The following is a 21,738-nucleotide window of genomic DNA, read 5'->3' as shown; positions in this document are numbered from 1 at the left end:
TCTTTCAGGATGTTATTAAAGAGTTGAGAGTATATTATTAGGAATTGGACTATAATTTTAGCCATAATTTTTCCATTTATGGACTATGTAACAGGGAAAACTTAAACTAGTAGGGAAAACTACAGTCCAATCCTGATTGTTTTGGTAATAGACTTCCTTTGGAGTGATTAGAATAAAAGAAAAACTTTGGTGGAGGGTACAGGCGATGCTTTCTTTGAGCTAAGCAGGTGCATCATTGTGTGACTAACTTAAAAACCTTATTTTAATATTTCTTTTTGTGGTGGGGTGTAGTTCAAGACATGGTCTTGTAGAGACCTTTGAATCTAGCAACATGGCTACTCTGATGACATTCAAAGACCTTCTATGTCTCTCTGATCCAGCTGGAATGCAGACACACCCTTATCACACACTTTTAATCCCAAACAATGAAGGTAAATTTAGTTTGTAGAAGGAAACACCGATGTTTAAAACTGATGTCTAACTGAAAAAGTGACAAATAGATTTGACAGAATAGGATATGCTCAACTCTCATGAGGAGATGGAAGAAAAGCTACTTGGGGTAGCAGTGGAGAGAGAGGAAGGAGGCAGTTTTACTGGGATTGTTGTTCAGAGACAGGTTGCAGAGAAAGACAACTAGCTAGATGCTGGTGACGACAGAATCATTCAGAGAATGAGAAGAAGCTAGATTAGAATAGATTGTCAGAGTTAGTTTGAGGCCAAACAGAGCAATTCCATCAGAGGCTGAGAGAGAAACCACACTGAATCAGTCATCTTGGAGAGGAGCTTGAGCTAGAACAGATCCAGCAAGCCAGAGTTCAGAGAGAACTACAAAGTATGAGCTTATTCATTAGTGAGTTTAGAGGCTGAAACCATTGTAGATTAGATTATATGGAGACTTGATGCTTCTAAGACTAATTCTAGCAAATAGAGGCAGTAAGCCTCTGGGATGACAATTACAATAGGAGAATACAAGTTAAATTTACAGGGTCTCTCTTAGTAGTCCTAGCTGTCCTGAAACTTTCTCTTTAGTCCAGGCTGGCCTCAAACTCAGAGAACTACTTGCCTCTGATTTCCAACTGCTTGACTAAACGTTTGTGCCCCTCTGTCAGACCAAAGGAACAACCTAGGGAAGACTTGACAGACCAAATGATGAAATCACAATTTAGGTAATAGTACAGATCATTCCAAACCCCATTTAGCACATTTGTTTTTCAGTGGACATTAGAATTGCTTCTGAAATTTAAAAGATGAGATTTCTGCGGTCTAATTAGCTCTATTGGAAACAACGATCCAGTTTCTCAACTAATTCTAGAAGAGCAGAGTTTGAAACTCAGTACTTAACTAATAGATTTGCCTTACAGTGTACCTGTGAAGTATGACTGAACAGTGGACTTCAGTTTCATACCACTAAATACAGATAATGGACTTTGCGAAATGCATTCACATAGCTATACCATACCATGTTACTCCATTCTGGTAAATGGACCGTATACTTTAACATACACAAAGTTGAAATAATACTAAAAAGGAAAAAAAAAAACAATCTTAGCCTTGGTTAGTTCTTTTCAAAGTGTTTCTCTATACTTGAAGAATTATCCAAATAAAGCTGTAAGCACTTCATCCATATAAAATCTTCAATTCACAGATATTTATTATACAAACAGCGAAAGCTAAACAGCATACATTTGTGACACTGAATAAATTGCCAAGACAAACCTCACATATTGCCAGAATATTAATGCAAAAGCCCACTCCTGGGCCATGTCAAATCTGGAGTGCTCAAAGATGAATGGGTTAGGAGGAAGGGAAATACTCACCTGTAGATTTCAGGCTATTTCATTCTGTTAAAATTCAGAGGGGCTTTTAGGCAGTCTAATTTTCTACTTTACTTGTCTTAGATGTAAATTAAGTTTTTGGGTGCATGTCACACTAAAATAATTTCATTCCATAATTAATCACTGTTACATCTACAGGGATCTAGATAGTTTGTAACTAAATAGATTTCTCTAAATCTCTTACTATTTGGTACAAAAAACACCAGAAAATGTCATTTTAATGTAATGAAAAAACCTTTGAGCCAACAGATGTTACAGTGGTGGCCTCAGAGGAAGTAGAGCAGAGCCATGAAGGGAGAACAGCTAAGGAGGGTAAATGTAGGCAGGATCTTAACACTTATTTTATTTACCCTCTCAAAGGAATTTTGAGTGAGTGGAAGGTTCAACAGGTATAAATAATATTAAGAGACGCACACCCCCAAGGGCTTTAGTAGTAAATGAAGCCATCCATCACCTAAAGCAAAGGCAGAATACAGGAGCCCTCTGACTACCTATAGAATCAGAGACACTGCACCCAGAAAAATTTCACTCACTAAATGAGATACAGGTTACAGATGCAGGTTAGTTTTATAAGCAGTAACACCAGTTATCATCTACAGCATGAGTTAGCCCTTTATGTTCAGATCACAAAAGGACTCATGGCTTAAAATTCCCCATGATGAAACTTTCCAATATGAAACTCCCTTGAGCAAATTAAAGTTTTTATAGTAGGTATGGGTAGAAATTTAAAGAGTGTGCTTTTAAGTTTAAAGAGAGGATAATGCTGCTATATGAAATTTAGATTTTTATTATGAATTGACTTCTTCCCACAGACCTTAAATATGAACTGATATATGTGTGTTCATATGTGTCTGCGTGCTGTGTAAACAATAGCTGCACAAATATTTATATGCATATGATTATCTCATGTACATATAAAGGTAAATTTTTAATATAAATGCACATAAGTTTGCAAATAGGAAAGTAAAAAGATATAAGACCTTTCCTCAAACATGGGACTCATACCCTTCCTTATTTTTACATCATATAGTATCTGTTTGATTCTTTCATCTAAGGAAAATTTCATCACCTAATTTCTTAAATTTAATTTCTTAAACTGAGATCATCTTCTCAAGGTTTGGAGACCATAATGATGTTCATTAATCAGTTCTCCTTGAAGCAGCCTTTCTACTTTCTTCAAACTTATCCTATATACTGTTCTTTTGCAGCATACTCAGTCAATTTCTTCTGAGGCATGAAGGAGATTGTTTTAATAGGAGAGTGTATTTCTGGTGTATTTTGTACCAAATAGTAAGAGATTTAGAGAAATCTATTTAGTTACAAACTACTTAGATCCCTGTAGATGTAAGAGCGATTAATTTATGGATTGTTTTAAAAGGAGAGTCAGTGGATCTGCAGTGCCACAAGGTGGACTGCTCAACATAAAGAACAGCAGGAAGAATGACAATAAGCACTGGCATTTAAAAGTTGCCTTCTAGTCACTCAGAACTACAGTTCACAGAGCAATGATGGAATTTGTCAGTCCTTTAAGCACCTACAGCAGTAACTTTTAAATGCCATGCCTGATTCAGTCTTAACTATAACAAGTCAAAATCTTTATAAATCTTTACTTTTTGAGAATTTCATACTTGTTTGTATGTAATATATATATCAAATCTATCTTCATTCCCTTCCCTTCATTTTCTCCCATACCCGCTTCCACTTTTCCCTCCTAATTTCATAAGTATTTTGTTTTATCTCAGTGAGTTCACTCAATGCTACTAGGTGCATGGGTATGTGAAAAAACACTGAGATTTTTTTTAAAATAAGAAAATTAGAAAGCTGCATCTACTTTGTTGTAATTATGTTTGTGCATAATATATTTTAAATTAAAATAAAATATAGTATTATGTCTGTAAAATTCATCTCATAAGAGGAAGCAGAGATAATATTGTAATTTTAAGCCCTGTGGAAAATTATACCTGTCACTGCTCTAAATTACAGTAAGCTGGCTGTGTGATGGTTCATGGAGGTCGATTCCTTTGACTTTTCTGTGAAACAATATTTGAAATTTAAATGGAGTCAAAGAAACTTCCTTCTGGGTTATTATGATTATTATAGAGACCAAAGGAAATGAGCCATGGCACACAGTGATCATAGAAACTTGAAAGGTCGGGGCAAGAGGAGGAAGAGTTGAAGAGACCAACCTCATAGAACAGTGGCATTCTGGACTACATGACAACCTGGATCTGAAAACACAAGACAAGCAAATGAAAGTAAAGTAATAAAATAAAAATTTAAAATTTTAAACTTGAAAGTTAAAAAGTTAAAAAGGGTCCTACATTAAAGTTAGGTGACCTGTGATGAGCACTCAGTAAATGACATAGTATGCTCAGTGTAGCTCATTCTAGTATGGTCAACAGATCAAAATTTCAAAGAAGTGAATTTCTTTAAACCTGAACAATATTGAACCTGTACAGTATTTAAATAAATCTTTCAAGTGTCTATCATGATACAGCTAGGTTCAGACTTCATTGATCATATCATTCAGGTTATCCTCTATGTTTATCTTGACATTTCCATACAATATTGCCAACTACAACTTCATACAGGGAGGTGAGACATCAAGTTTTACAGAAAAAGGCAATACAACATCCCATAATCTTTAAAATAAACTCACAATGCTGTTTTGGGTCACATTCATAGCTATCCCTGACCACATGTTATTTTTGATGGATCCCTAATTGGACCTTTCTGAGCTTAAAATGAACTTTCAAATCAACTAGAAAATCTATGGGAAATGCTTCACAAACACACACTAAGAAAAATGCTGATTGTATCTACAGATGAATTAAAGCTCAGTAACAGGGCCATGAATTCTAAATTGGAACCTGAACTCTTTTTTTCTTTTTAAATTAATCATTCTATTTGCTTACATATCAAATGATATCCTACTTCACACTTACCCCCTCACACAACTCCCCTAGACCACAACCTCCCTTCCTCCCTCTCCTTTGCCTCTATGAGGGTGCTCACCCACTCATCCATCCTCTCCTGTCCCACCCTTCCAGCATCCCCCTACACTGGAGCATTAAACCTCCACAGGACCAAAGGCTTCCCCTTCTACTGATATCAGACAAGGTCATTCTCTGATACCTATGTATCTGAAGCCATTGGTCCCTCCCTGTACACTCCTTGGAACCTTAACTCTTAACAATTATGTGGTCCAAATGTAGATTTGCAATATACTGCACAACTCACTATCTGCAGGTTTCTTACCATTGGCAAATCTGTTTTGACTCTATCTGAGTTTTCCATTCCTCGTTTTGGCATCTTAAGTGGAATGGTATTAGGAGAATTTGTTAAATGTGTTGCCAAAATCCAGAAATATTGGACATAAAGAATTTCATAACTTTTAATTTCTAAACCTCAAAGCTATAAAAAGACAAGAACTTTACTTCGTTTTTTATCACTGTTTCTTTTTCATGGTTTTAGTTTTTAAAAACATGTTCCTACATTCTTCTTGAAATATGTTTTGGTCTTATAAACTGTGGTTTCTATTATTTCTTGTTTCTCATTGATATAGAATTACATAAATTCTCCCTCTCTTTTTTTCACTCCAACTGGTTCCAGCAACTGTTTCTGAATTCCTCTATACTCACCCTAAATTCTCATTTGATAGCCTCTGTCACTTTTATTATGTATATTACATGGAAATGGTAAAATTTCATGAAGTCTCATCTCTAGACAAATAAACACATCAACTATTGCCTGTTAGGAGAAGGAGAACTAGCCCCTCTCAGGAATGAGTCCTTATTGTTTGTCCAGTGAAGAGTGGTTAGCAGTGAATATACAATTTCAAATATTTTTGTCAACGCTACATTTTTCTAAAATAGAAAGGAGATAATCTGAATATTACTCTTCAAAGTCCTTGTCTCTATAGCTAGTAAATATAGATGATGGCATCATAGTAACAGTATATTTAAACATATATGTTCTGGTTTTCATTATCTGAAAAATTTATATGTATATAATATGCTTTGAGCAAACCTATCCTCCATCCCCTTCCTTTCAACTCCTTCCCTATCTTGCTGACTCTTCCCTCCCAATATCATGTGATCTTTTTGCTTAAACCCAGACTACAAATGATGCCTCTATGTGCATGTCTATATGTCAATCTACTGGAGTGTGTGTGGTTTTTCAGGTATAAAATTCCTGAGGAAGCTGACTCACTTCCTACTGCAGCCTTGAATTGTCAGTTGTCTTCAGCTAGAAGTAGGACTTTATGAGCCTCTTCATCTAGGCTAGGATTTGAGCTGTTTTGATGTTTCTGTAAGTGTACACACATTGATACTGATGGAAACAGAGGTCAGAACAAAGCACCTGGTGTCCTGGAAGTAGAACTACAAATGCTTTCCAGCTGCCAGACATAGAACATGTGCACTAAACTCCAGCTCTCTGCAATAGCAGCAAGTGTTCTCACCCACCAAGCCATCCCTCAAGACTCGTGAACATATTTTAAAAAGAAAGTATTGAACACACAAATTGACTCGAAACCAAACCAGTGACAGGTCTTACATAAACTCTAACTACAGTAAATGAATCTATTGGTTTTACAGCACCGTGTTCCTAATGTCAAATACACAGACAGTGCTTAGTAAATATTTGTGGACTGGGGCATCCAGAAGAGCATCCTCATTGCATGAGTTTACATGCATCCCCAAATTTCAAGTTTGAAGCGTGCCTTTTAGAGGTAAAACTAGAAGCCCTTAACACCCACAACTGATAACTACTTCCACCAAAGGTGTTTTAAAAGCATATAAAATTAATTAAGCATGGTTATTCTTTTTCCTCTATGCTTATCTTTTCCCACTAAATTACCCTATTTAGAATGAGAAAAAATGAATAAATTCATATGTACCAAACTAATCAATATTGAAGCAAATCCTCTCAATTTATTTTAATTTTCTAATAGAGTGAATGAATACTATTTCTAGCATAAGCAGAATTAGATTCCAGAAATAAATTTTAGATAATAGATTCATTTGGAAAGATTAAAAGAACCTTTGTACAAATGAAAGAACCTTTTTAAATGGATTTGAGAATTTCATCTTAGATGTTTTCAACATCTAAAAGTTTTAACTATCTGAGAATTCTGAATAGCTAGACTTTACCTGGATAAAGGTGTCAATTATTTATTAAGCTATATTCAGGATATAAAGATTTTGATATCACTGATGTCATGATCTTGTTCTCAGAAAGTTTTGAGTGTCTGACATATCAGGTAAGAGCTAGAGGTCTGCTTTGTAGTAACCTAGTGGGTGTGTGTATGCTCTGCAGCTGTGTAAGCATTTTATCTCAGGTAAACATATTTGTTTGTCTCATTCCTATGGAAGGGAAACATCTATATGAAATCAGATGCACATACACAGCATTTCCTCAGAACTGTAAGGCTCTAAGTGTCAATTGAAGGACTTGAAAATGTGCTAGTGAAAAGACAAAGAGAAGGCAAATTCCTCTTGCATGTCAAGCTCCATCTACAACTTTGGCATGCAACTCAGAGACCTCATTCTAATTAGTCAGCCTTTCATTTTTTATTAATCATTAGGTGAATCGCCTATGTGTCTGGCACTGTTTACAAACATAAACACCTTTGCTTGTAGTAGATCAGTTTCCAGTAAATAGGCAATCAGGGTTCCTTACAATTTATCTGACTGAAAATGGAAGATGGCCAAGTTCTAGGCGTCTACTGTGTAACAAATGGTCTACAGTTAACAATGGTGTATTATATGACAAATAATTTGCTGGTAGGAAATATCTCATGTTCAGCATCCCTATCAAAACATGGTAATGATAATAAATAAGAATGAAGGATGCAATTTTTGGATGTGAGAGATATGCTATGACACAGTATATTGTAATGGTTGCAAGGGTGCATTCTTATCTACATCCAAGCTCATGAAGGTATACGGATAGGTACAGTTTGATATGTGTGATGATTGATCGTTGACCTAAGTGGTTCTAGGACTCACTTAGGAGACAAGTTTCTGGACATATTTGTCAAGGAATTTCTAGGCTGAGTCAATTAAGGTGGAAAGACCTACTCTAAATGTAGCTGCTACCATTTCATGGGATAGAGTCCCAGACTACCTTAAAAGGAAAAAGGAGGTTGAGCCCTAGCATTTATCATCTCTGCTTCCTGAATGCAGAAACACAGGAATGATGAGGTGATAAATAGTTAATGCTTTTTACATGTATACTGCTGCATTATGCTCTTGTCACCCCATGCCTTCTGCACCATGATGGACTGCACATTAAAATTTTGAGACAAAATATACCCTTTCTTCTTTAGGCTCCATTTTTTAGGTATTTTGTCACAGAAACATACAAAAAAAGTAACTCATATAATATCTTAAGCATTAAGGTAAAAAAAATATTCAAAATCGTATACAATGTTGGCATTCCAAAGGATAATGAGCTGCTAATACTCTGAATGCCTCATAGGAGCCATTATTATGTAAAAGGTTCCACTTGGCATGCTGGTGATTCCTTTCTCTATGAGACAGATTGATATATCCAATTTATTGAAGACAGACCAGTATCAGTGGTGGTAGGAAGTCTGCTAAATCACACATTCACTGAGTGGAAGAGGTGAGAATAAAATCAGGGTTCTTAACTTCAGTTTACATTCAATAATACAAAATGTTTCCTGTGTGAGAGAAGACATGAGCACTACAAGAGGCCTTGATATCCTTCACTAAGCCCCCATCGTTTTTAAAGCAATCAAACTTTCATAAAACCACACCTCACAAGCATACTTCACTCTTTTTCAGCTTATTCAGTGGGGCTAAAATGCACAGGAAGAAAAGAGCTGTTTTATTCCCAGGAGCAGCTTTGTCTTCTAAAGAACATGCTCCTGTTTTGCTTTCCAGGATCAATTCTCACTGTCAGTATTCCATTGCACTAGAGGATTCATTAAACTTTTAATTCCAGAAAAGAAAATAAGTGCTTCCTTGTTATTTTGTTTTGTGTGGGTTTTTTTTTGGGGGGGGTGTTTTATAATTTAAAATATGTATATATATATATATATTTTATACAGTAATTAATGTCTTATAATTGTTTTGTAATTTGGACATTACCTCAAATGCACTTCCAAACAGATATTTTAAAAGTTAAGAGATTGAAGGAAAGGCCATCCAGAAACTGCCCCTTTTTAGGACTAATCACATCCACAGACACCAAAACCTGAGCCTATTGCTGATGCCAAGAACTGCTTGCCAACAGGAGCCCAGTAGGGCTGTTCTCTAAGAGGCTCTGCAAGCCCCTTACTAAGACAGATGCTGACACTCACAGCCAGCCATTTAACTGAGCCCAGGGACCCCAGTGTGGAAGAGATAAGGAAGGACTAAAGGAGCTGAAGGGGATTGCAACCCCATAGGAAGAACAACAATATCTACTAACCGGACCCATCAAACTCCCAGGGACTAAACCACCAACCAGAGTATACATGGGTGGGTCCTTGGCTCCAGCTACATAAGTAGCAGAGAACTGCCTCCTCTGGCATCAATAAGAGAGAAGCCACTTGGTCCTATGGAGGCTTTTTGCCCCAGCAAAGGGGGATGCTAGAAAGGTGAGGTGAGAATGGGTAGAAGGCAAAGGGAACCAAGGGAGGTTGCCAAAGGGAGATGGGGAAGGGAGACAACATTTGGAATGTAAATAAATAAAATAGTCAATAAAGAAAAAAAAAGAAGAAAAACGTTACTAATCTAGTTTGGATAATAAACTCCTCTTGAGAGATGTGTGATTAATGCTGCTCGTCTTTAATGACCCATTCAATTTATATAGATTCAAGGCCTTTTGTGCTTTTACCCAGCTTTTGGCTCTGCCTCACTTTCCATTCCTGATCACCCATTTTATATACTCTTTCTTCACACTTGGGTCTGATACTTGTGTTCTTCTTTCTGCTGATCCTCTCAAAGCTACTGACAGAAACATTTCAGGCTTAGTTTTATAGGAGTCCGTAACAGTGGAGTTTAGATGGAGATAAATGAGCTACCAAGCAGAGACATTAACGATAAACAGGCTTGCACAATTTTCTGCAGCTGCTGCTTTTGAGATGGTACATTCCAACTGGAGAACAAAAAGGTGAGCGCATAAAATACAATCTCTCGATACATAGCTATGAAAATTTCAAGATCTGTATGTTAAGACATTTGTGAAATTCTGTATTCATGGTAATAAGGACAAAAGTGAAGAGAAGGTAAAAATATCCCACATTTTGGTTTCTGCTTGAAATCTCAGTTAGATAGCCTTAATTCAAGTGGTTAAAACAATGATTCAAAGTCACTTTAACACATCATTCATAACAAGCAGAATATGTTAGGACAATTTTATAATGTGATCATCTGGAATCTTGCTGAGTTTGTTTTCTAAGCATTAAACAGGAGCGAAAACCTTTAAAGTAAGTGACTACTTGATGCAGACACACAAAAATATGAATTCCAACTTCCAGTAGAACAAAGGGATTCTGATAGTTTCAGCAAGGTTCCATCACAAATAAAATCTTCAGTTTGGTGGTTCAGTTCGTAGTATTGAATTAATGTTTCTCTTTGTTTCAGCCAGTGTGATGTAACAATCTAAAACGTTATTTAGTATGAGGTTGAATTAATTGATATATATATAGGAAGCCTTTGTAATATCTTTCTAACTTGCCATACACTTAAATATTCCTAAGATTCAAAAATCTACTTTACATATATAGTTACATCTTTTTATACTCCATTTTATTTGGGAAACAATCAAGAAAGTTCAACTAATTCAGTATTATGGTAAGACAGCTTTGCCTAGCTTATCTTTTACTCATATGAACAGTATTTTGTTGCCTTTAATATAAAAAAACAAAGAAAAATAAAAATGCAATATGCAAATTTACTCAGAGATGTTTGTCTTTGAAGAAGTAACATATATACATGGACTTCTGGATTGTAAAAAAAATCAATCCTACTCATATTATCAAAAGAACTGTCATCTGTAAAATATTATTTTACCATATATATAATGTCTTGCTCAATTTCAACCAAGATATTTAATAACAAAAGCTTGATTTGGGAGAATTTCTTAATTTTTCTTTTTCCTTTCTTCTTTGTACTTGTGTGCTGTGCAGTGGAATATAGATCCAGAGCCATTTGTCATATTTGAGAACTGCTCTTCCATTGAGAGACATACACACATAAGCCAGCTTTATCTTCATTATTTGAAAATGTGTGCAGTAGGTTAAAAATCATATTACTTATTATGTATACAGTGTTCTGCTTACATGTATTACTGAAGGCCAGAAGAGGGCACAAGATCTCATTATAGATGGTTATGAGTCACCATGTGCTTGATAGGAATTGCACTCAGGACCTCTTGAATTACAGCCAGTACTCTTAACCACCAAGCCATCTAGAAAAACTCAGGTTACAGCACATGCTGGTGGGGATGTGGAGAAAAAGGGAAAACTTCGCTATTTCTGGTGGGATTGCAAAATGGCACAACTATTTTGGAAATCAATCTGAAGGTTCCTGAGAAAATTGGAAATAGATCTACCTGTAGACCCAGCTATACCGCTCTTGTACATATACCCAAAAGATGCCTCACCATGCCACAGGGGCACGTGTTCCACTACATTCATAGTGGCCTTATTTGTGAAAACCAGAAACTGTAAACAACCCAGATGTCCCACTACAAAAGAATGAATACAGAAAATGTGGTTCATTTAAACAATGGAATATTAAGCTATTAAAATCAAAGATATCATGAGATTTGCATACAATTGGCTTGAACTAGAAAATATCATCCTGAGTGAGGTAACACAGACCCCAAAGTACATACATGGTATGTACTCACTAATACGTGGATATTAACCAAAAAACTTACAGAAGACATAGGATACAATTCACAAAACTCAAGGTTAACAAGCTGTAGGGCCCAAGTGAAGGTGCCTCAATCCCTCTTGGGAGGGAGAAGAAAACAATCAAGGGGGCAGAGTGAGAAAGTGACCTGTGTGTGAAACAGGAGGATGGGAGAGAACATGGTCAGGTATTGGGGGGTTGCAGAAGAGAAGCCCTGAGGGTCAGCAGAATGAATGGAAATATGCTACAGAAGTTTTTATTGGGAAGCAGGGGGGCCCTCTAGAATGTATTAGAAGCTTGGGAGATGAGATACACTCAGGACTGAAAAGGAGGGACCTTAAATGAAATGCCCAGCAGTCAAGAGAGGGAACTTGTAGAGTCCACCTCCAGTAGAAGGACAGGGTATCAAATGGAAGGATGGGGATGCCATCTAATAGTCAAAATCTCTAACCCAGAATTGTTCCTGTTTAAAAGAATTCCAGGGACAAAAATGGAGAAGAGACTGCGGGAAAGGAGGTCCAGTGACCAGCACAACTTAGGCTCCATCTCAAGGGGAGACTCCAAGGCCTGAAACTATTACTGCTTCTGTGTTGTGCTTATAGATAGGAGTCTAGCATGGGGGTCCTCTGAGAGCACCAACAAGCAGCTGACTGAGACAGAAGCAGATACTTACACCCAACTATTGGAATAAAGTCAGGGACCCCTGTGGATCAATTAGGGAAAGGCTGGGAGAAGCTGTGGAGGAGGGCAACTTCATAGGAAGACCAGCACTCTGAACTAAACTAGATCCTTGAGATCTCTCGGATCCATCAACCAGGCAGCATAAACTAGTTGGTCTGAGGCCCCTGACACATGAACAGCAGAAGACTATCTAGTCTGGCCTCAGTGGGAGAAAAGGTGTCTAACCCTAGAAAGTCTTGAGGCCCCAGGACGTGAGAAGGACTGGTTGGGGAATGGTGGTGAGGTCATTCTCCTGAATACAGGGAGAGGAAAAATTAAATGAAACTGTGAGGACAAATCAGGAGGGGGTCAATGACTGGACTTTAAGAAATGAAAGTAATTTTAAAAAGTCAAATTGCTATCAAATTTTGTAAAGGGAGTAGGATAGTCACATAAATTGTAAAGGAAATGAGAACAACGTCAAAATTCTCACTTTAAATTTTGTGGTTTTTTGCTGTGAATGTTTATAGTAAAAGTCTCTAATATTTGGATTTTACTGATTGCATTTATTTCAAGGTATTTTCATTTATGCTGAATATAGACTTGTGTATCTTTGTGTGTATGTGTGTGTGTGTGTGTATGCGTGTGTGTGTGTGTGTGTGTGTGTAGTATAGGCAATTACTCTTTACACTTAGTGAAATTTACAGTGAAAAAGTTCTACATGATGTAGTAGCTAGAAACTGTAGCATACATCTATAATCCTAGTTATTATAAAATTACTCAATGTCATAAATTTGATGTCAGCCAGAGCAATGAAACAAAACTTCACTATATCTGCTCTATAAAAACAAATAAACAATAAATAATGTTTGGTGCATGTGTATGTCCTGCATATGTATTTGCATATGTGTGTACATAATTTCAATATATCTTCAGGTGTATATGAGTTAAAGTGTGAAAACAAATGAAATGACATTGAACACAACATGTGGAAACACAGTAGTCAAATTCTGGGGCAATGTTGAAGAGCAAAGATTCATGAGTCACTGACATAGTGATTAGACTCATTTGTCATCTTTTGAAAAAAAACCTGGCATATGGTAATTTCTCATAAATATGAATTTCGTTAGCTGATTGTAGTGGACATAATTTTATATCTCTCTCTAGTGATTTCTTTCCTATAAAGAAGTCATTAAAATGCCTATCTTTGCAGTTATGTCATACCTTTCCGTCTAGGCTTTTCTTTTATGTAACATTCAGATTTATATTTTAGCTCCAAAGAGACAAGCTTTGAATTGATTAATCATGAACTTTTCTTCCTCGTAATCATAAGCTTGCTATTTTATATTCTTCTATACAGAAAGAAATTTTTTTTCATAACCTGGATTGTTTTAATACTGCATTCAATTATCACTTAAATTTTCTATGTGCATAGTTCAGGCAAACACTACACAATGAATTTAAATAAACAAAAGTATGATACACACACACACACATATATATATACATATATACATATATACTACATATACATATATATATATGCTGAAATCTGCAGGTCAAGACAGAGTACACTGGTGTTGGGATGACCACATAAATGAAGAAGTAAGAAGTCCCGCCCTTCTCCTTGTACTCCAGAAGCTAGAGCAACACGCTTGGAGGCGGGAGTGATCTGCGAGCGAAACCTCCACCATGAGTCTCCTCAATAAACCCAAGAGTGAGATGACCCCAGAGGAGCTGCAGAAGCGGGAGGAGGAGGAATTCAACACAGGTCCCCTCTCAGTGCTCACGCAGTCAGTCAAGAACAACACGCAAGTGCTCATTAACTGTTGCAACAACAAGAAGCTCCTGGGCCGGGTGAAGGCCTTTGACAGGCACTGCAACATGGTGCTGGAAAATGTGAAGGAGATGTGGACCGAGGTCCCCAAGAGCGGCAAGGGCAAGAAGTCCAAGCCTGTCAACAAGGACTGCTACATCTCAAAGATGTTCCTGCGTGAGAACCCACTCATCAAGTAATGTGGAGCACGCGCCCTCTGAGAGCCTGCTTCCTGCCCCGCTGAGGCCTGCAGAACCCTGACCAATGGGCTAGAGATAAAACCCTCTGCTTTTTGTTTTTGTTTTTTAAATGAAGAAGTAAAAGAGAAAATTCAAAAATAACATAGGCCTCCACAAACATGTCTAGCACAATTTTGAACTATATACATGCAATTCAGAATAATAAATCCAGACTTTTTACATTGATATAGATCTAGATGGGTATCAGTGAGCATGAAAATAAACCTCATGATTCTTCCCCCAAATATCAAAGAACAGTTTGGAAGAAGGGGTGGAAATATTGCAAGAAGTCTTAGGTAAGTCATATGTTCTGGACACGGTAGGGGCTATTGTTCCAATAATTTGACAGCATCTGTGGTTACCTATTCCTGACCTGCGAAAGATCAAATCACTCAAAATCCAGCATGGATGGCAGAGCTCTCATAAGGCCCCATTTCAACTTAAAAATTATTGACAATGGATGGATTCTGAAGAGGAAAAGTAAGTTTTCTTCATGAGCGTGGCTACTAATACCTTGACCATGCTTCACTGGATGGCCTCAATCAAATACTAGAGATATTAATTGAACTCAGTGAGGAAAAAGGAGAAGGAGAAAGGGAAGGAACAAAAAGTAGGAGAAGGAATAATAAAATTGAGAAGAGGAGTAATAAAATTGAGAAGGAGAGGGGAGTGCTTCTACTGGGAGTTGGAGAGATGCAGTGGAGGTGGATATAAGACAAATACATTTTAGTCACATATAGAATTCTCAAAGAATAAACAAAAATTATAAATTTATTGAAAAATGGACTTCAATAGAAACAATACATATACACATTCAATGAAATAAATAGCTTAAATGTGAAATATGAAACTATAAATAGTTTACAGAGCCAAAACCAAATTTTTCAGTATACAAAGGAAGGCAAAATATATCTGGCCCACATAACCCACATAAACCAAAAGAAAATGTATAACTGAACTTTGTCAGCCTTTGAAATGATTATCAATGAAAATCCATATAAAAAATGTGAAAGATCAATATTTAGATTGTGGGATTATATTTCTAAACAGTTTTCTAATGAAAAACTAGTAAGTAGAATGATGAAATGCAACAGTAAAACCACATGATAGAAATGTTGATATGAAACATACAATGGATATGAAACACTTACTGAAAATAATATGTACATGAAAATGAGCACATTGTTTACATTGATTAACATATACAAAGACATTACAAAAATTTTACTATCATGATCTATCAGAAATTTAAATTAAAACCATGAGTTATCATATCACCACTATCAGAATGTCTAGGATGAAAAATGGCACCAACAATTCGTACAGTACTAAAAGTAGTGTGTAATGGCTCATTCAATCTGAAATAGGTCTTGAGAGTTTCTATATTTATATGTGTTTACATGCATATATATTATACAAATGTTTATACATATTTATAATAGATATTTCAGTAATATATAAAATATAAATTTCAATGATAACTTTTAATTTCCTAAAAAGGAAATTTAGTTATCATTATAATATTTAGGAAATATTTATTGTAGATTTATTCACCATAACTAGAAATAGATGTCCTAAATCTATATCTGCCTCCTAGAAACTTACTCAGTAATCAAAAAGAAACATCACTAATATATATATATATATATATATATATCCAACTAGACAAAAGTCCAGATAATTACAATAAGTTAAAGAGTTAATATTTAATCATTAGCTATTACATAATTATATGTATACAATATTTTTGAAATTAAAATTTATAGATCTAAAGTACTCATTGGGTGGTTGACAGGAGTCAGACAATAGTGGAAAATGTAGAAGAGTACAGGGCTATCCAAGAGAAACTTGAGAGATCTTAATGGTGGTTGAACTTTTTCTGTTCCCCAGTGTGTCTTCATGGTGATATTTCTCTATAGGGTTACAGGTCACTAACATTGACCTGGGTAATGAGTGCAGTAATATTGAAGTATTATTTTGTACAATTTCTTATAATACTACTTTTGTTGTAAACTGGATAGTTAATTGGCATATTGTCTCAGAGTGTGTCAGTGTTTTTGTCAAGTGTCAAGTGCTTGCAGTGTGAGATTCTCCATGTCCCCATGAAGAGACACAGGTAATCTGTCCCCATCTCTGGACATCAAATCCTGCACTTTCTTGACCCTGTACTGAGCCAGAAATGTTAGTATTCCCTTTCTTCCAACCCCCAGCACACATGCCTCTAGCCTTTAAAGGGGGCAGATAAAAGGGAGCCCAACCTGGCTCCTGAACATTGCATTCCCTTTTTCATGATAGCACTCTCCTGGAGCAGATGGCTCTTGTCTTTAAAGGAGGCAGGAGCTCCTATCCTTGAAGTGATAAAAGCCCACTCTTGAGCTATGGAAAAGAGACAATTAAGTATTCCAAGGCAGCTGTGACCATGTACAATAAGTTACTTCTTCCCAGGTCAAAAAGGTCTTTGTCCAGTTCTACTATTCCCCCTCCCTGTCTGAACAAATGTTATCAAGACACACTACTTTTCCCCTATCCAATTATGAAATGCCAGGGCTTCAAATCCCCAGCTTACACATCTTCATATTCATATCTATCTATCTATCTATCTATCTATCTATCTATCTATCTATCATCTATCTATCTTTCTATCAAACTGCTACACTCAGGGGTCACTCTCCTAACATGCAGAGATGGAAGGACAGCGATCTGGGTCCAGTCCCATATATAATAAAAACTCTCTAGTTCCATCCATTTGCCAGAGAATTTCACGAAGTCATTGTTTTTAATCACTGTGTAGTACTCCATTGTGTATAAGTACCACATTTTCTGTAATCATTCTTCTGTTGAGGGACATCCAGGTTGTTTCCAACTTCTGGCTATTATAAGTAAGGCTGCTTTGAACATAGTATAGCATGTGTCCTTGTAATATGTTGGAACAGCTTTTAGGTATATGCCCAGGAGTGGTATACCTGGGTCCGCAGATAATACTATGTTCAATTTTCTGAGGAACTGCCAGACTGATTTCCAGAGTGGTTGTATCAGCTTGCAATCCAACCAACAATGGAGGAATGTTCCTCTTTCTCTACATCCTCGCCAACATCTGTTGTCACCTGTGTTTTTGATCTTAGCCATTCTGACTTGTGTGAGGTGGAATATCCATCTCTGGGTCATTTTGATTTGCACTTCCCTGATGATTAATGATGTTAACCATTTCTTTAAGAATTTCTCAGCCATTTGAGATTCTTTGGTTAAGAATTCTTTATTTAGCTCTGTACTCCACTTTTTAATAGGATTCTTTGGTTCTCTGGAGTCTGCCTTCTTGAGTTCTTTGTATATTTTGGTTATTAGCCCTCTATCAGATGTAGGGTTGGTAAATATCTTTTCCCAATCTGTGGGTTGCCGTTTTGTCCTATTGATAGTGTTCCTTGCCTTACAGAAGCTTTTCAATTTTCTGAAGTTCTATTTGTCAGTTGTTACTCTTAAAGCATAAGCCATTGGTGTTCTGTTCAGGAAGATTTCCTCTGTGCCCAAGCATTTGAGGTTCTTCCCTACTTTCTTTTCTATTAGATTCAGTGTATGGTTTTATGTGGAGGTCCTTGACCCACTTGGATTTGAACTTTGTGGATACTAACCCAAAAACTCACAATGAATATGATACAATCTACAGACTATATGGAGCATAGAAGGAAGGAGGATCAGGGGGGGCATGCTTCAATCCTGCACTGAGGGGGGAAGAGGTTGATTTGGGAAATAGAAGGAGAGAGGGACAAGGGAGGGAGAAAAGAGGAGGAAATAAGAGTGTCAGTATCAGAATCTGGAAGACACTTGAAAGATGTACAGAGGGTCAGGAAATTGAATAACAATAGGTAGCAAGAGGGATGAGGAATTGGGGGATAGCCACTGGTGAGTCCCACACACTAGAGAAATGTCAGGCTCCCTGAATCCAATGGGATTGACTTTAGCTATAATGCACAGAGAAGGGGGGAATAGAACCTGTGGTGACCAATTCCATTATATAGGCACAGCCCCTGATCAAGGAATGGAACTACTCACACATCTCAAAATTGTTTTAACCCAGAAATGTTTCTATTCAAAGAATAACATGGACAAAAAATGGAATAGAGACTGAAGGAAGCGCCAACTGGGGAATAGCTCCACCTGAGGATACATCACGTCTGCAGACATCAAACCCAACACTGTTGCCATGGTCAAGAGGCAATTGTCAGCAAGAACCAAGTGTAGCAGTTCCTGGGGAGATCTGGCCAGCAACTGACCAAAGCAGAGGTGCATGCTTAGAGCCAACATCAGGCCAAATGCAGGGAACTTGGTGTAAGAGCTGGCAAAAGGACTGGGGACTGCAGTCCCATTGGAAATACAACATAGGCTGGCCTGATCACCCAGTTCTCCCAGAGAATAGACCATCAACCAAGGTGTGTACCTAACTGGATCTTTGGCTCCAGATAAACATGAAACAGAGAAGGCCTTGCTCGAAAGGATGGAAGGCCCTTGGTCTGAGGGTGGTTTGATGCCCCAGAGTAAGGTGATGCTGGAGAGGTGGGGCTGGAAAATGTGGGTGGGTGGAGGAGCACTCTCATATAGGCAAAAGGGAGGGGGGAGAGCATATGTGGAATGGGGTGGTCATGGAGGGGTCATCATGAAGTGGGATATCATAGTATGGGGGGGGTTGGTGGAGGTAGTAACCAGGATATCATTTGAGACATAAACAAATGGAATAATTAATAAAAATTAAAAGATTAAAAATAAAAAACAACAAAACTCTCTTTGTTTATTACATTGGTATTGAAATTTCTGGTGGTCTACTGAGGTTCCCACAAGTTAGGCATAACACTCATTAATTAAATTTAGTCCTCACTGTTGTAGTTTAACATCAAGAAATCATCTCTACATGATAAATAAGGAATGTTGAATGACAACTTATAAAACATGAGATAATTTAGCCAACTAACCAATCATGCAAATAGCTAGAATAAGTAATTTTGAAATGAGAATAAAGTAATTTAGCCAGGAGAATAACAGGATTAGACAATTTAGTCTTCGAGTGGGTAAAATTAAATAAGAATACAGGTGATTGAATTTATATCAGAAAGGAAAACTAAACTTTTATTGTTGCTTTGTAGAAATAGTAGAATTAATAATGAGTGACCTCTCTACATACAGACCTAAGAATAATACTGAGCTATGTGGACGAGGGTATCTTTTCCTATTACAACAGAACTACTAAGTGAACTAATAGATATCCTTATGATTTGTACTGACAATAGTAATGATTTTAATAAATTATATTTAAGTGACAAAATCATGAAAAAGGAAACACCAATACTCTGTTAAATGGCAGAAAGTGCCAAGGATACAATTCTATTAAATGCTACATGATACCCAAATGGAATTCTGAAGTAGAAAAAAATGCATTAGTGGAAAATTGTTGATATCAAATAAAGACAGTAAAGTAGCTACATCAATAATAACAATTAGCATTAATGTCTCATTCTTGACAGATGTGGCACAGTCATGAAAGATGCTAACAGCAGGGAATTATGAGTGATGAATATTTGGGTGTTCTTTCAGTCCTAAAATTTTCACTGTTAAGTTTCTAGTCTAAACTTTTCTTAAGTCAACTACAAGGCATTCTATTTGAACATTTAAGAAACTATTAGTTCCAACTTCTGCTTCTATTGCCTCATCAACTTTATGCAACTGTTAATACAGGAGACCTTGTAAATATTCAGATGTGTTTCTCAGGGACATCTGTAATCTATATTCCTTTACAAGGCTTGCCACTGTGATGAGAACTAACATCTGTTCATCTTACCTGACAAATCCATTAGGTTTAAAGGTTCAGTACAGAGAAAGACTTTGTCACAAGCCTTTTCTTGACTATCTCAGCTCTGTTGGTAACACCTTTGTTTCCATCAATGTAACTTATGTTTAGCATTTTTCTCAGTTGTCAGCAGAACCTCATAAGCATCAGCATGATTTCCTTTCTCAGGAAACCTGAGGAAGTATGAAAGGAGGAGACAAGACACCTTCTACATTCCTACATTTCTTCATTGTATTTGACCTACAATTCAATACATGACACTCAACTCTAAGATTCTTACTTCATGGGATTTCTATGAGATCAATTTCTATGGAATCTTTTTATCATAAAATATTTAGCTGCTGAAAGATTAAATATATTCACTTTGTGAAATGATATTTCATGTTACATTAAGTAATGAGCATCACATTCAAAATCATTCAACAACTATCACCAACCATGTGAAATATTAGAATACAAGGAACTTGCTCATCGTATGCCAAGATATCAGCATCTTTCAGTGGCATCCCCCCCCAAGCACACACACCATTTCTTCTACCCACCAGTCTCTAGGAATTACTGGTTTTTTTATTCACTGCTTCTGGCATTTTAAAAAAGAATCACAAGTAGTTTGCTTGTATTTATGGCTGTACACCCTATGCATATATTGTGTTCAGGGCCAGAGGAGAGTGTCAGATTCCCTGGACAGGAGTTTGGTGCTGCTATGTTGAGTGTTGTGAATTGAACACTAGTATTTTAGAAGAGAAGTCAAGGTTCTGATCTACTGAGCCATCTCTTCAGCCCCTGCTTCTGAATATTTAAGGTTATTCATATGGTGAGGTCACACAAGAATTTTCTTCCTACTTTTGGCTTATTCACTTTGACAAACTCCCGCCAAGTTCTTGTACATTGTTGCAGATTGCAAAATTTCTTTCATTCTTCTGTGTGAATATTTCATCACCTAGTGAGCTATGACTTTTGTATGTATGTTTACCTTAATCGACACTTAAATTGTGTACCATGAATACTGGTATACCACATTTCTTCTAAGATGCATAGAGAATGATATATTTAAAAGTTTTAATTATTTGAAATATTGATACTCTGTTCATTTGCTAGGCTTGACAAAGAGCCATTAAATGAAGTCAAGTGTCCAACATCCAACCCAAAATTGTGTTGCTGTATTTGACCAAAGAATAATTGTTTTCTAGGACACTGTCAACTGGAGGCATATATACATGGTTATATTGGGTGTATCTCAGAATACCAAGGAAAGTTATATTAAAATGGGGTCTCAGAATTATAAGAATTATAAGTTAGAGTATTTTGAGTTTACTTTTTTTTAACACATAGCAATAACCATTATAAAGCTTAATCAAGGGAATCAAAGGATGTATTTGTACACTGTCTGTGGCAGGTTTCTATTAATAGAAATCAGAAAGTACATAGAGGAGAAAAGGAGAGAGAGAGAGAGAGAGAGAGAGAGAGAGAGAGAGAGAGAGGA

General features: G+C 36.6%; 1 protein-coding gene and 1 pseudogene across 1 annotated transcript in view; one reads left to right on the top strand and one right to left on the bottom strand.

The window, feature by feature from the left end:
* Window positions 1-21,738, bottom strand: part of Grm5 (glutamate metabotropic receptor 5) — a 492,924-nt gene that overhangs the window by 396,941 nt on the left and 74,245 nt on the right. The window lies entirely within an intron of this gene.
* Window positions 14,054-14,383, top strand: LOC114627115 (annotated as a pseudogene).

This window comes from Grammomys surdaster, unplaced genomic scaffold, assembly GCF_004785775.1.
Source record: "Grammomys surdaster isolate TR1022 unplaced genomic scaffold, NIH_TR_1.0 242, whole genome shotgun sequence".
Classification (NCBI taxonomy): domain Eukaryota; kingdom Metazoa; phylum Chordata; class Mammalia; order Rodentia; family Muridae; genus Grammomys; species Grammomys surdaster.
Note: the sequence above shows the minus strand (reverse complement) of the source record. Positions and strands in the feature narration are given on the sequence as shown.